Source organism: Microtus oregoni, unplaced genomic scaffold (genome assembly GCF_018167655.1).
Source record: "Microtus oregoni isolate MIOR12 unplaced genomic scaffold, Mior012 000000F_ref0000247, whole genome shotgun sequence".
Classification (NCBI taxonomy): Eukaryota; Metazoa; Chordata; class Mammalia; order Rodentia; family Cricetidae; genus Microtus; species Microtus oregoni.
In genome coordinates this window covers 60004324-60019375 of record NW_024543059.1, presented here as the reverse complement: position 1 = coordinate 60019375, position 15052 = coordinate 60004324, and the positions used below count along the sequence as shown (strand labels likewise).

Below are 15052 nucleotides of genomic sequence, written 5' to 3'. Positions count from 1 at the left end.
GTGCCTAGATTCCTTCACTGAGCCTCGGCTGAGTGACACTCCTTGCAATATTTAGTTACACTTTGGTACAAAAAGACAAAATGGCTCACAAATAATAGTGTGGTGGGCTGTAAGTAGTATGTGACATTAAAAAAAAAAAACAGCAAGATAAAAGAAGATGAAAAGAGAGGAAAGGAGCATTGCAACTTTAAATGGTTCTCAAATTGTTCTTCTGCCGTCGATCTGAGATTTTAGGAAGTCAAGACGCTTATGCAATAATCCGTCAGCAGAGCCTTTAATCTGCGACAAGCTGATAATACAGAAGAGTCACCCAGGGGACGGAAACGGCCACCTCCGGGCACCGCATAGCAGCAGCCATGGCCACGATTCAAACGCCACAGACCATGGAAGTCGGACTAAGGATTAGGAGAGAGAGAAGAGGCTTGAAGTTGATCAGATCCTGTCGGGGCTTTGTAAAGATTCTGGGTTTTATGTAAGATGCAGACCTCTTGGTGTATTTTGAGGGGAATAAAAGAATATGATCTGACATTGTGTTTGATTTTTGAGGTGCTGTGGCCCAAACGTGGGGCTTTGTTGATGTTAAGTGAGCGACCACTCTTCACCAACCTGGGTTTACAGCCTCCTTGATTTACATATAAAAACAGCACTCAGTAATTATTTAAGAAATTGAAGGATGGGGTACTAAGCGATAGTACTCACCTAAAAACAGCTCTCACCTCAAAGCGAAGAAGAGGTAGTTTATTCTGGAGTCAAATATGAGGGACCATGCCCTGGAAACATAAGGTTAGGCCTCTCAAATAGCATTTTCCCGTGTGGAAGCATGTCTGTGAAGCTTTTTTATACTAACAACAAAAGGTCACAAGTCCAGACGCTTTCCATATACATTGATGGAGACCAAGAAGACAGATACCGAACAGTGAGAAGTCTCAATCAACCACAGGTCTCCAGTTACGGAGTTGAACCCAATCCTATTGGCTAGTGATGGAGCTATTGTAAAGCCGAGGCAAAACACATTTATGTTTGTCGTAATGCTGGTGTAAACTCCAAATGATGACAGTCATATAAAATTACATTGTAATTAAGAAAAACTACTACGTTACTGGCAGATGTCATGCTGCTAGTTTGTATATTTTCTGTCCTACACTACTAGTCTTTATATACTCCTATTTGCAATATTTTTCCTGTAAAACCGTGTGCCATGTTACAGCTGTAGCAATTTTTTATATATTTTGTTTTATCATATTTCTTGATTAAATCAAAGGACAATGTGAAGTGATAGCCATATGCTGCTGTTTGTATGAGTACACACTATGTTGTTTGCACAATGATAAAACTGTCTAGTAAAAATATTTCTCAGAATATATCACCATGATACTTGGAAATCCACTGTTAAGGTATAATCAATCATCAAATCCAAACTGTCTATGCAAATCACCATACTGACTTCCACTGAGAAGCCAGCCTTTGGAAATATCAATACTTTTAGCACTATTTCATTGCTCTATGACTTAGCTTCCTCTTTTCACCATGTTTTCTATTGTAACTGAAGACCAGCTTTCAATATTTCTGTAGCTAAATCTTTTCAATCTTGGGGGATAATTCTGTTCCAAGTTGTTCATAAATTTAACATCTTCACAAAGGATCAATGAATACTATTTGAAATGACTGCTTCCTTAAATCTCTTTAAATATAATGTTTTATAGGATTCCAGTGACCATCAATATAGCTTGTGGGTGCCTGTCATCTGGTGGCCATTCTTGTATGGTAACTGGATAAACTAAGGTTGATTTTCTAATAACCTTGGGCTGCTCCTCTTCAGTTTCATTTTGCCATGGTGTTGTAGGTTCTGCTCTAAATTCCTCTTGTCTACATGAGAATACTTTTCTTAGCTTCACTGGTAGATGTTCCTAAGGCTTGTATCTTATTATGCAATTTTTCACATTTGGCACAGATATCAAACCACTTTTTAAAGATAAAAATGAATTACCAAACTGATAATAAGTATAATCAACATTATGTCAATCGCAGCTGTGTCTTTTATTCCTTTATTTATTTTTTCAGATTTCAAACCATCCGTCGTGGCATCCTACCTCTGTGCATCACAGTATTACCCGTGTTTAATGTGGGAAAGAGTTTTTAAATTAAACTTAATTCCTTTTGTAAGCATTCCCAGGCATCTCACCAAATCTGATGACTTTTCATTTTGTCCACAGCAGTGCCTGCCTATGGTGGCAGCAAAGCTGTGTGTGGCACACTTGACTGTGCCATGGGTGGCGGGTTGCCAAGGCAACCAAACTAGTGCAAAGGATGCTGGGGTCACAGCCTCTGCCGTGCACAGACCAGGCGGAGGACACAAGCAATTGCTCCTGTGTAGCCAGGGACTGAGGGTGTGAGTGGGTGTCAGGGTGGTCAAGCAGTCACAGCAGTGGCTGGGGAGGGAGGGGTCCAGAAAAACCTCCACAACCCATGGGGAGAGGAATGAGCTGCCTGAAAAGCAGACACGTGGGGATGTCCTGGAGAAGCACACATGGCAGGAAGTGAGGGCACTGGGGGGGGGGGGGGGTGAGCACCTGAATGACACAGCTGACCAGGGGTGGTGAGGCAGCAGCAAAGCCAGTGGCAAGCAGCTTGTGCTCCACATCGGGTGCCAGATGAAGTGTTTATCTTGTTCTATTATTAAATATCAGTGGCCTTCTCCCCCCTCCCCCTTTACTGATCCAAAAGGCCCATGAATCTTTGTAAGCCCCTTTCTACTACTTCCTGTGTCTCTCTGTCTCCTGGATCCTCCAAAACTTCTATGGCCAATTCTGGTTAGCTAGCTGCTAACTCCATCCTCTGACTCAAAGCATATTTACCAAACACACAGAGATCCTTAAAACGGGGATGAAGTCCTCCTTGCTCTCCATTTCTCTAACTTATGTATATAGTTTCTACCTGAGTACTTTTCTCTTGATGATATATTGTTTTAATAATAATCCTTAAACCACTTCGTGGGTAACTGCTCCCACCCACTCCTGCCCTCCTTCAGAACACTTAGTGCAATCTGCTTCAGGCAGTAAGCATGCACTAAGCTCAGATCTCTGACTAACTGGCTGACTCAATGTGCTACCTGTAATTACATTTTAAATTTTAATCAGGACAGTTCTAGGAACTCCAGGGGATAAACTCAAAATCAGCTACTCAGTTTGGGTTTGCAGAAATTGTCCAGAGTGGAGAGACTTCATCAAAACTTGTCAAAATGGAGAATTTTTCAGGAGAAACAAGAATATAAAAAAAATCACTGGAGATGAACAGTTTGCAGTGAAGAAAACATTTCTAGAACAGAACTCAGTAAAATGCAATTACTCATTTTATTTTTTTTAAGATAATCAACCTGCTGTAGCTGTTGCTATAGCTGGACAAATTCTAAATAAAGGCTATATTTGGAAGAACCATTTACCTTTTTTTATCATCTTCAGCATTATCTATGCAAATGACAGCCAAAGCTATTTAAAGGAAACAAAGAGCTAACTAACACCTAACACTAGAGATTGTCTAAGTGCTTCCACTGTTTCATCTGAACCCTAATAAAATTCCCCCAAGGTGGATTTAAGGTAGAAAGAACCTTCATTTATCCAGTGGGAAGATGGAAATTCAAATATATGAAACACCCAGATTAAAGTATAAATTATAACCTTATGCTGTAAATTATCCTTTTGACTTACCATTAGCATAGCCTGAGGTCCATTTTGCTTACGGGAAATGATTGGATGGAAACAGTTCCACACATTTGCACGGAGCTCGTTCTCTTGGCTCTCAAATCCATTTTCCGAAACAAACACTTGAGGTGCCATTTGAAACATTCAAGAGAAGCAGGTGTGTGAGTACACCTTGCAGCAGTGAATGGAAGGGCCATATCTGCTATGGTCGAACTACTAAAACCCTTGTGTCTATTGAGTAGATAGTGTAGTTTGATATAGTTTTGATAGAATTAAGAAGATATGTATTTTGTGTAATTTCTCATCTCTATAATTAAACCTTGGGGACTTATTTTAGGTATTCTCCATTACAGAAAAGTAGAAAGTAGTTCCCTCTGTGATCTCATGGAGATAAGGTAATATATTAAAATTTCTTTAACTGGTATAATTACAGAATTATTGGTTAAGAGCCAGGAGAATTACATATTTTCTCCTAGATTCAGTTTCTTATTAGGAAATCAAACAACTTTCAAATACCTGAATATGATTATACAAGCAAATCATTCAGAGAGAGGTGTAAAACCCAGGCTAATAAGCCTAGGTTTACCATTTGATTGTATGAAAGCTACCTTCTAACCTTCTCTAAAATAATGTATCTAAGCATTTTACATATTGATAAAGGACATGAAATACATATTTCATGTGTTCACTCAAATCTTTATCAGAGAGAGAGAGAGAGCTGTATGTCACATTATGAGTGTGGAGGTCAGAGGACAACTTGGTAGTTAGTTCTCTTCTTCTGCCTTGCTGAGGCAGCTCTCTCTTGTTGTTTCTGCCATGCAGCTACCCCAGGTTAGCTGGTCTGTGCTTCTGGACCATTTCCCTGTGCTGGGATAATCAGAATTGTAAAGTCCATTTTAGCTTAGGTTGTATGAGGTCCAATAAAAATAAGCTTCAAAGTGTGTAGATTTTAAAAGTGACAGTGTATAGACCAAACTTACAGTAAATCCCATATATGAACTTTAGTGAGAGGCTAGTACATTCCAACCAATGAAAAACGCCGCCACCAAGAAAAACAAAAAACTAAAACTACCAGTTCTGCATGCTACCAACTTTAACTAAACTATATACTTACAGGAGAAGAGACAAATTATTCATATTTCCCTTGATAAAATCAGTTTCTGTTAACATTGCTACTCTAATGGCAGGAAGGAAGACTATGGACTACTGCCTTGTGAATTAAATGGAACTGTTGATCAGTTTCAATTCTTCAGGCTGGGGCTGGGGAAGCAGAGGTCACAGCTCCTTTTTCCACTTAAAGGAATAGTTTCTTGTTGTTTCTCTCACAACTGCCTTCTTCTCAACTCCTTCTCCCGTCCTGGTCACTTCAGATTAGGTGACTTTCCCCCCTTATAGATCATTACTTGTTACAGCGGTTTGAATCAATTTTTTTGTGTCCAGAAAGTGCCATTACCAAAGACCCTGGGTCCTACTATGAGGGAAACAAATGGTCTCCTGGATTCCTCTTCCTCTTGTCACTGTGCCTCTCGTTTACTCTAATATTATAAATTAATTAGCTGTGAATAACGATCAAGCATCATGGTCATGAAGATTGCATTTTATTGTAATATTCAAGCCAACTAACACGCAGATCATTTCGACACCCAACATTCTCGGCACTTTCCGTCTGTAATTCATTTAACCCTCTCGACAATCCAAAAGCATTGGGTGGAGATTTTAATAATAAAAAAAAAAAACAAAACTTCTTTCGTATCCCTATTAACTGTCCTTCCCCATGAATGGTCTGCGCACCCCAGTCAGGGAGAAACTGCTTTGGTGAACATTCTGTACCCCCACTGTCTGTGAGCCTAGGCAGTGTGGTCCATTGTGGGATGCTGGTTTCTGATGGGAAAGTTCATTGACTTATTCAACAACCAGCATTCAAAATATCCCCCACAAAGCTCAGACATCCATAAGGAAATGAACACTGGTAGAAATAATTACAACAAAGCCAAATAAAATTGCAAACCAGGGATGATTTGCTAGGTGTGACGGGAAAAGGATATGAAGGCCATGAAGTCACCTCGGGGATATCTTTAAAGGGGAAGTGTTTGAACTGGCCAAGTTTGATCTCCAGGTAGACTAGGAATAAGGAAAGGCTTTCCAGGTAGAGGAAATGGTATGAGGAAAGACGTGATTGTGAAATAGGACACCAGGGAAATAGAAGTCCCTTGATATTATGGATGCAGGGAAGGAAGAGAATTGGAGATGAGCTGGAAGAATAGGCAGGGACAGACAGATATGAGACAATAGGGACTTAGAGCCTATGAGCAGTAGCCGTCAGCAGGGAAGACAAAGAATTTCAATAAATCAAGCTCTCAAATTGCTCCAGCTGATTGTCAGATGCATGTCCTGTAACCAGGTTCCCAGAGTTACCTCATCTTCCCCTTCCTGAAGGTGTTCACAGACTGCCTCTGACTTCCTGAACTTCCCTACACTCTCGCAATACATTCCATTTTTGTTTGACATAAGAGTCTGCTCAAATTACATTCTCTTTGTTTCTAAGCTAAAACCCCATGTAAAGAACTGATTTTCTTACTTTTTCCTGCTGAAGTTAGTTGGAAATTTTGCATGAAGTTTGCTCTGTTTCCTAGACCGCAGTGGGCAGCCCTTTTCTCTCTGGTTCTTGAAGCTATACCAGTGTGCACAGGACCCTGGCTTGCTTTGCTCTCAGAACTGGCAGACCTCAGTCTCTTCTCTCCTCAGCCCCTTGTTGGAGCAGATGGGATCTTTACTTGGGAAAGTCTTTTTTACTTTATAGTTGACCAACATACAATTTCTGATTGGCACCAGAACATATCCTTTCTACTAAATACCCAGGCATTTTTATGACCTTGGAAAGCTAAGGATTTCAAACCTCATAGGCCTCTGCTGCTTTCTGTCTTGCTCCTGCTCCAAGGCTATTTACAGGCTATAAATATATAATTATGCGCTTGAATTGGGAGTCAGGATGCGAACAGAAGAAAAATGAAAGGGCATGAATAAGGGGAAGGATCAAATGAACACTTCAAAATGTCCTGTCATTTAATAACCGAACAATAGTTATCTATTGCTTTTACAATTGTTTTGTGTGTTTTCATTTTATCCTTTATTAGCAGGTAGTATGTATCTATTGTTAGATGTTTTTCTTGGTACACAGTGGGTTTTGTTGCGGTAGTGGCAGGACCTCATGCAGTCCATTCTGGTCTCATACCTGCTAGGTAGCTAGAGGATGTCTTGCATTTCTCTTCCTTCTCTTTCCACAGTCTAAGTGCCGGAGTTACAAACATACACCACTTACGTGATGCTAAAGACTGAATGCAGGGCTTCAAGTATTTTAGGAGTCCCCTCTACCAATGGAGTCACGTCTCAGGCTCCAAGTGGTTCCTTTTAGTCTCAGAAATCCCAGCAGTAATTACATTGTGTCTGAACACGAGTAATTAAAGTCAGAGTGTTTAGGGTGTAGACCGTCAGTATTCAACTGTGACTGTTGGTTTTTGGACCTCTGACAAGGGGATTGGCATTAGCAATCTTTCTTTCCTCCCTCCCTCCCTTCCGCCTTTCCTTCTTTGCCTCCTTCCTCCCCCGCCCCACTTTCTGAGAAAAGAATCCAGGCTGGCCTCTGACTAGTAGTGATCACTTGCTCAACCCTGAGTGACGGAAATCCAGATGTGAGTGCCACTGTGCCTGGCTCATGTACCCATCTTTGTTATGCATGCCTGTACTTCTGGAATGCGAAGTTCTTTGCCTGCTTTTGTAGACTCTCACCAACCCAGAAGGTGGGAGGTATGCGGTGCAGTAGAAGAATGTGAGTTTTAGTATACCCCTAAGTTGACTTTAGGCTGACGTTTCTTTCCTGAGTATCCCAGACACTTGCTACAGTAATCATCACCAAAGTGATGGTATGCTGACTAATTTCTTCTTTGTCAACATGACACAGACTAGAGTTGGCTGGGATAAGGGAACCTCAACTGAGCAATTAACCTACATAAAATTAACCTGTGTGCATATTCATGGGGCCGTTTCTGAGTGATGATTGACTGAGAGGTGGGGGCTCAGACCACTGTGGATGTTACCACCTGAACAGATGGTCTTTGGCTGTATAAGAAGGTAAGCTGAGTAAGCCATGGAAAGTAAGCCAGTAGGCAGCATTCCTCTGTGGTTCTGCTTCAGTTCCTGCCTGCAGGTTGCTGCTTGAGTGTCTGCCTTGACTTCCCTCAATGGTGGACTGAGATATGGAAGTGCCACCAAACAAATCCTTTCCTCCTCAGACGGCTTTTCCTCAGTGTCCTATCCCAGCAAGAGAGAAGCCACGTGGGACTTGTGGGCAGAACCAGGGCTCCCCCGATCCTGACCACACTTAGGGTTTTCTTCCTCATGTTAGTTCTTGTTTACAGAACCTTGGAACTTCACAGTACACAGAAGACGAGGGAAAAAAAGAAAGAAAAAGGCCCTGAAGAGAATAGCCAAGGAAGGGATCCAGAGATGACGGTGAAAAAGGAGTGCGAAGGGAAAACCAACACCCTTAAAATATTTTGAAAGTGTTCAAAAGCAAAGGTTTAAATTTAGTCAGCACGGAAAAGAGACTAAAATGTCACACTCGCTTCTGTCTTCATACACCTGCGCCCACCCCATCTGTCTGCCCTTCCCCAAGCCTTTTGGATGCAGAAATTTTCAGATGTGCATAAAAGAGAGTCATCTTATGAAAGTCACAACTATCGTCAACACGTCCTTTGGTTATTTGACTCAAGGTGATGGCTCCTTGTTCTTTGGATTCCTCCAATTAAACAGGAAGTTGCCCCTACTGCCTGATTGCTGCGGAGTGAAGTTGTCCATCTTCCAGGCTGTTTGAGATGATGTTCAGTGGTGGGAATCAGAATTCAAATTTACCTCTTATTGCTCTTCTCAGAATGGAAGTAGCTTGTGTTCTGGGTTTCCTAGGACTACTCTGTATATATATATATATATATATATATATATATATCCCTGTGACTTTTTAAAGATCCTATATCTTATTACCAATATTTTCTAAGTTTTCTCATCTTTCACTCTTATTTTTTATATGAATGTAGCTGATAATCAAATAAACGTTGATTTCTTAAGCATGGTAGTGGAGAAAGATTCATTTATTCCTTTTATTACAGTTTTGCCTTTTATTCAAGCTCATCTGCCATGAAGGTACCAATATTCCTGCTAGCAAATTCCGTTATTCTTTTGTTATTTTTTCCTCCATCCCTTCCTCTCCTCCTTCCTTCCTGATATACTAAGAAGCCCCCTTCTTCCCTCATCCAGTTGGCTCACAAGGGAAGCACCAAAGGCGACTTTGTCCAGTGACAGCCTTTCTTTTAGAGACCTGCTTTCATAATTACCTAGGCTTTGATGTGTGTGTTCCCAAATTTGCTGCCATTCCTTGACGGTGCAGGTGAGCTCCCTCTCAAGTTTTCGCCCTCGTAACTTGACTTCCCAGAGGCAAAGACATGCTCTCTACCTGACTGCATTATGAAACACTCGGGTTTGCCTGACCCACCCCTCCTCAGCTGCACCACCCAGGGCACTCTGAAGATGAAGTAGACCTGGCTGGAGCTTAGCAGTGCCGTGCTGGCTCCAGACGAACTTAGGCCGACATGGAAGCCCCAAGACCAGGCCGTAGCGGGTCATCTCCAAACCTTTTTGAAGTAAGTTTTCACTGGATTATTTCACTGCTGGTTGTTGTGATGCCACTTCTGTGGCCTTTCCATTAGATCTATGCTCCAGAAATCTGAAGCCTTTCACTGCAGAGTTCCACAAATGAGGGCGACCAGCCGCGGGCTCACTCTTGCCTGTAAAACCCTCTTCTCTTGTTAATTTATCCTGTATTTCTTGGCAAAAAGACTTCCTAGGAATTACCTTTACTTCTTGGCTGGCCAAAAATGAAAAGGGAGCTTGGAGTGAATTGAAGGTGAGATAACACACTTAATTAGGGACATTCATACATGTTTCTTATAAGTACCTTACAGTCCATCTTTATAACATAGTTTGTTTGGGTCCCATGAGTTATATCAGCTATTATTTACCACATATTCAACATTATTGACAATTTGAAAATAGATGGCAAACAGACAGTAGCTCTGCGAGCTGAAGGTGTTTGTATATTTGCTGTTCTGCTGTGTTCCTGACACTGGGATCTGCTTGGTAGAGACAGACAGAGGTGCTTATTACTCAGAGACTATTTGCTGGTGACTGGCTGATTGAACAAATTATTAGCGTATTTGTAGTTATCTGACATTCTTTGTGAGTGTGATGAAGTCTATCCTTCATAGAAAACTCTAGGAAGACAGATACCCAGATCAGAGGGCTACATCCTTCTGTATAGAGACAAGGCAGTTAGTTTATGTCCTAGATAATTTTGTCTTGAAGGAAGCACATACTATGTTCACAGCTTTTCATTTTCTCTTTTAGTTATAAGGTAAAAAGAACTCATATATAAAGACAATGAGTCCATTTTGTTGATTAGTTTTCCCCATGTTAATTAGTGCCTGTCTTTTAGGAATCCCTAGATACCAGCCAGACATCTGTGTTGAACTCCACAGCCCAGCCTGGAGGTTGAGCATAGCCAGGCCCTGGAGTAGCCACGGTTGTGCTACCCACAGCTTATAGGAAGGGTCAAACACAATTTCATTTGAGCTACATTTTTCAATTTCATGTTTGCTATTCTTTTTTTTTTTCAGACGCTTCTAGTCTAGCAGTAAAAAGATGGGAGTTAAAGATGAGGATCTGAGATCCTGGTGGAGAACATGGCTGTCTCCCGTAACCAACACCTTCTTCCCCATATACTTAGCTTAGAATCCATTTTTCCTCCCTTGTTCCTCCAATGCAGACCTGGTAGAAGGCTCTCCCAGGAGGGAGGGTGGCGTAAGTGACACGACCAGTTGTGCTGTGTCTGCAGCACTATGGCCAGAAGTCCTGTGTGAGACTTTCAGTCCTGCATACTGAGCTATAAAAAGCATGTTACTCAGCCTGATCCTTTTATGTTGTAGTTGACGTGTTATGGGATTTCACTTTATAAGACCTTAACTTCAATCCATAAATATTTCTCATGTTAGCTAGATGTGGAGCTTTCTTTTTTAAATCCCTCTTGTAATTTACTCAGACTTCATCCACGGCGATCATGTCTATAACTAATCAATTAGAGAAGACACCATAGCACAGTGGGGAAACATGCAATTGTGAGTACGGATCCAGCTCTAACCAGCTTTTTCTCCAGAATAGGTCAAACCCTTCCGTGTCGCTTTCTCAGTTAAGCAGAGGACGTTTCTCAGCATGAACGGCACTCAGCTCTCATGCTCTGGCTAGTGATAGAAAGCCAAGGATTTGAATGAGCCCTATCATCCCTTCAGTAAACGTGAGGTAAATCCGGATGTAATTTAACCTAATCTAGCCTATCCACTCGGTTTCTAGAGGAGACAACTAAGTGAACTTCAGTGGTATGACGTGGCATGTTGTTCCTCTCAACCTTGTGGTGGCAGTGAGAGGTAGAGGAAGCAGACGTTTCCAGAACGTGGTAGAACTCTCTCTTTTCTTTCTGGCATTGCCTACTGTGATAGTTCCGATATATCTCACGGCAGAGAGTTGATGGCATCACAATTAACCATGCATTAGTTGTGTTCAGGTTCAATGCAGACCCCGAGCCCTTAGAGAAGAAGAGGGTGGTCACCCTCTTTTTTAAAGAAACCTCTAGGGGCTGGAGAGATGGCTCAGAGGTTAAGAGCATTGCCTGCTCTTCCAAAGGTCCTGAGTTCAATTCCCAGCGACCACATGGTGGCTCACAACCATCTGTAATGAGGTCTGGTGCCCTCTTCTGGCCTGCAGGCATACACACAGACAGAATATTGTATACATAATAAATAAATATTTTTAAAAAAAAGAAAAGAAACCTCTAATTTTGCCTTCTGACTTCACTCTTCAAATCATGGCAATCGTTCAATTAACGAAGGAAGTCAGGGGGAAGGTCCATATAAGCAACCAAAGTTTGGGGTGCTAGTCCACACCCCATGTGGGAAATCTGATAGACAAGTGGTGTGAGCTACCTTAGGTTCCTGCTCTGCAAGCTGTCTTCCTGCTTAGACAGGGAGTGTTATCAAAGCCTAATCTTGTGTTCCTTGTAGAAGCTGGTCTCTTTCTGACTCCACTATTTCTTTGACCATTATCAGTATCCTCCAAGTGACTCATCTGTGAGTTCTCCAACCCCCTCCACTACATTGAAACACAAGGTGTGTGTGACACCAGTCTTAGTTCATCAGTGCTGTTACTTTTCTTCACACTAGTTGCACTAAACCATAGCTCACGAATAGTTAGAAACATGGGTTTAGAGGAAGGCAGAACTGACCTTGAGTCTCGGTTCTGGTATGTACTACAAATTTGCATCGTTGCTTAATCCTTAGTTGCTGGCATCCTTAGTCACCGTTCTTGTAAGAAAGAAAGGATGGTTATGCAAAAACCGACAGAATTGTAGGAAATCAATGACACAAAGCATGCAAAATACTCAGGCAAATACTTGCCATGTAATGTGTGTTCAACACATAATGGCAGCTATTACTATTACCTTCCCTCTTCCACCTATCTCCCTCTAGCGGGTTCACCCTCCTAAGGGCTGACTAAGGACTTGCTGAGCTCTCTTCCCCTCCAAAGGGAAGGAATCCTAAGTGCAGTGAAAAGTCTTTTCAACCAGATGCTTGGGATACCATTTGCCAAATAGCTAAGACAAGAGAAGAAACATATATAGAGTATGTTCTAACAAAAATAACTTTAAATTTATATCAAGATACAAAAATACCCTAAATAAGAGTAGGAACATATATAGAGTATGTTCTAATAAAAGTAACCTTATTTTCATATACAAAAATCCATAATATGTAAAATATATGAGATTAATAGTTGCTTTTTAGTTTAAAGAAGATTCAATAATCTACCCTTTCATCCTATCCTTTCCATATCCCCATCCTTTTTTTTTTAATTCAGAAAGAGATCCTTAAATCCACCCTCTTTTGCTTAGTTTCCTCCCTAACCATGACCAGTAACAATTTTCAACTGACCCCTCTAAATGATCCAAACATTCCTAAGCACCCAGTGACCAGAAACAACTCAACCCTCCTCTTGGGAAGGTGGACACTGTGTTCTTAAAATTACTTCATGTTGTCTTTGCGGGGTGGCAGCTTCTGTAGGGGACCCTGAGAAAATTTAGATAGTGGTCAAATCTTGGGAGATCTATCTGTTGTCCAGTCTCAGTCTGATGGGAAAGTGCAGGGCCTATCTGAAGTCCTGGCTGGAGCAGTCTGTGAGGCTGGACCCTCTCAGCTAGCAGCTCTGAAGTGATCCTGAACAGTTAGTTAGTAGTCAAAAACTGACCTTTGGGTGGTGTTTGTCAACTTAATTGCACGACCACTATCCATGTGGAATTGTTATGGGCCCATCATTTTTTGGAAACTTCAAAGTTGCTGCTAGGAATGGTTCACTGAAGAAAACTTAAGACATTTTAAATGTCACATGCGGCAGATCTCAGAGAGGTTAAAGGACCACAATCTGTTAAGTATATCCAGAGTGCACAAGCTTAATTCCTAGTTACCTGATTCAGACTCAAACCTGAAATCATGTATAGGAAGCTAGGTGAAGCCTATTTCCAGAATGAGTTAGTACTCTGTATTAAATTATAGTTTCATCCATAGCTGAGTCTATCAATGCCAATTATTTGTATTTTTAGCTTTGGTATTTGATCATTTATAGAAGCTTATTAAAATACTTGCTGTTTCTTTTCTTTATATTTCAGGGCAGTTTGGTGGCTAGAATACTCCTTGCCTGAGGGCAATAGTAGATTTAATGTAGGCACCAGCATTGAATTACTAGTAGAAGCTATATGGAGATTAGTGTTGTCAAATGCTCTTTTCAGAGGGAAAGACTGCCTGGTTTTACCTTGTGTGCGTTCTGATGCAGAAATGGAGCCCCGCCCTTGTATATAACAACATTTAAGAAGTAGTTCCAGTGCTCGCTTCAGCAGCACATATACTAAAATTGGAACGATACAGAGAAGATTAGCATGGCCCCTGCACAAAGAAAAAAAGAAAAATAAAGAAGTAGTTCCAATGTTTCACTGATGGAGGAAGGTCATTGGCTAATAAAGGAACTGCCCTGGCCCATTTTATTGGTTAGAGGATAGGTGGGAGGAGTAGACAGAACAGAACGCTGGGAGGAAGAGGAAGTGAGGTCAGAGACTCGACCGCTGTCCTCTCGGGAGCAGACGCCTGAGAGAGACGCCATGCCCTGCTCCCGGGATGAAGCTCCGACCCAGGATGGACATAGGCTAGAATCTTCCTGGTAAGCGCACCTTGGGGTGCCATACACAGATGATTAGAGATGGGCTAAATTAATATGTGAGAATTAGCCTAGAAGAGAATGGGCCAAGCAGTGCTTAAAAGAATACAGTGTCTGTGTAATTATTTTGGGGCATAAGCTAGCCGGGCAGGCGGCTGGGGTGTTGGGGACGCAGCCCCGCCGCCCCTATTACTACATTTCACAATACAAAATAATACAATTTTCAGGGTCCAGTAAGTTCATTCCACTGAAGGCTAAATAATTTTCCAAGGCTCTCCATAACCATATAGAGCATTGCTTTATACTCTTTATTTCTTGTTCATCTGGACAGTCTCCAAGGCAGATTTCATTGCTCTCCTCATCTCCTTTTTACAAATGAGGAGGCAAAGCATCAGGAGGTTGGATATTTTGCATAATGACACAATAAATGGTGGGACTTGGCTTTGAAACCTAGCCCCGAGGTCCATCCTTTGGCTTCCGTTCCAAGCAGGAACATATGTAACATAGGCCTTTCGTTACCCCCAGGGCAAATTTAACCATCCTTCAAAATAAAGAAATCAGAGGAAATTTGATTTAGAATTTTCAGAGAATTAATTTTACAAGGACCCACATCCCTGTTCAAATAGGCACCTCTTCCTGATGTCTTAGCTTGCCTCAGCAGTGAACTTGAGAACCTCTCAGACTGGATTTATCCCACTTCCCGCAGAGTTCAAGGCTGGACAGAGGTATTTATGGGATCCTCCAGCGGCTGGAGGATGAGACAGGGACTCGGAGCCTCCGTCCCCACTTCAACAGGCATGGTCATATTTTATTCACTTAAATACCAGGATTCTAAATAGGACTTACTTCCAACAAGTGTCTGCCTTTACAAAATCTTCTAAATATCTTTCCCAAATCTTTCAAAAATTCTGACCCAGGGAAATAAATGGGCAAGAACTTTTGGGGTAACTCTTATTAAATATTATTTCTGGCCAGGGAACTGTTGGTGTGAG

General features: G+C 41.5%; 1 non-coding gene across 1 annotated transcript; it reads left to right on the top strand.

Moving 5' to 3' along the window:
• Positions 1-13730: 13730 nt before the first annotated feature.
• LOC121454617 lies at positions 13731-13837 on the top strand. The gene has a single exon (XR_005975285.1). It is a non-coding gene; the product is annotated as a U6 spliceosomal RNA (small nuclear RNA).
• Positions 13838-15052: the final 1215 nt, after the last annotated feature.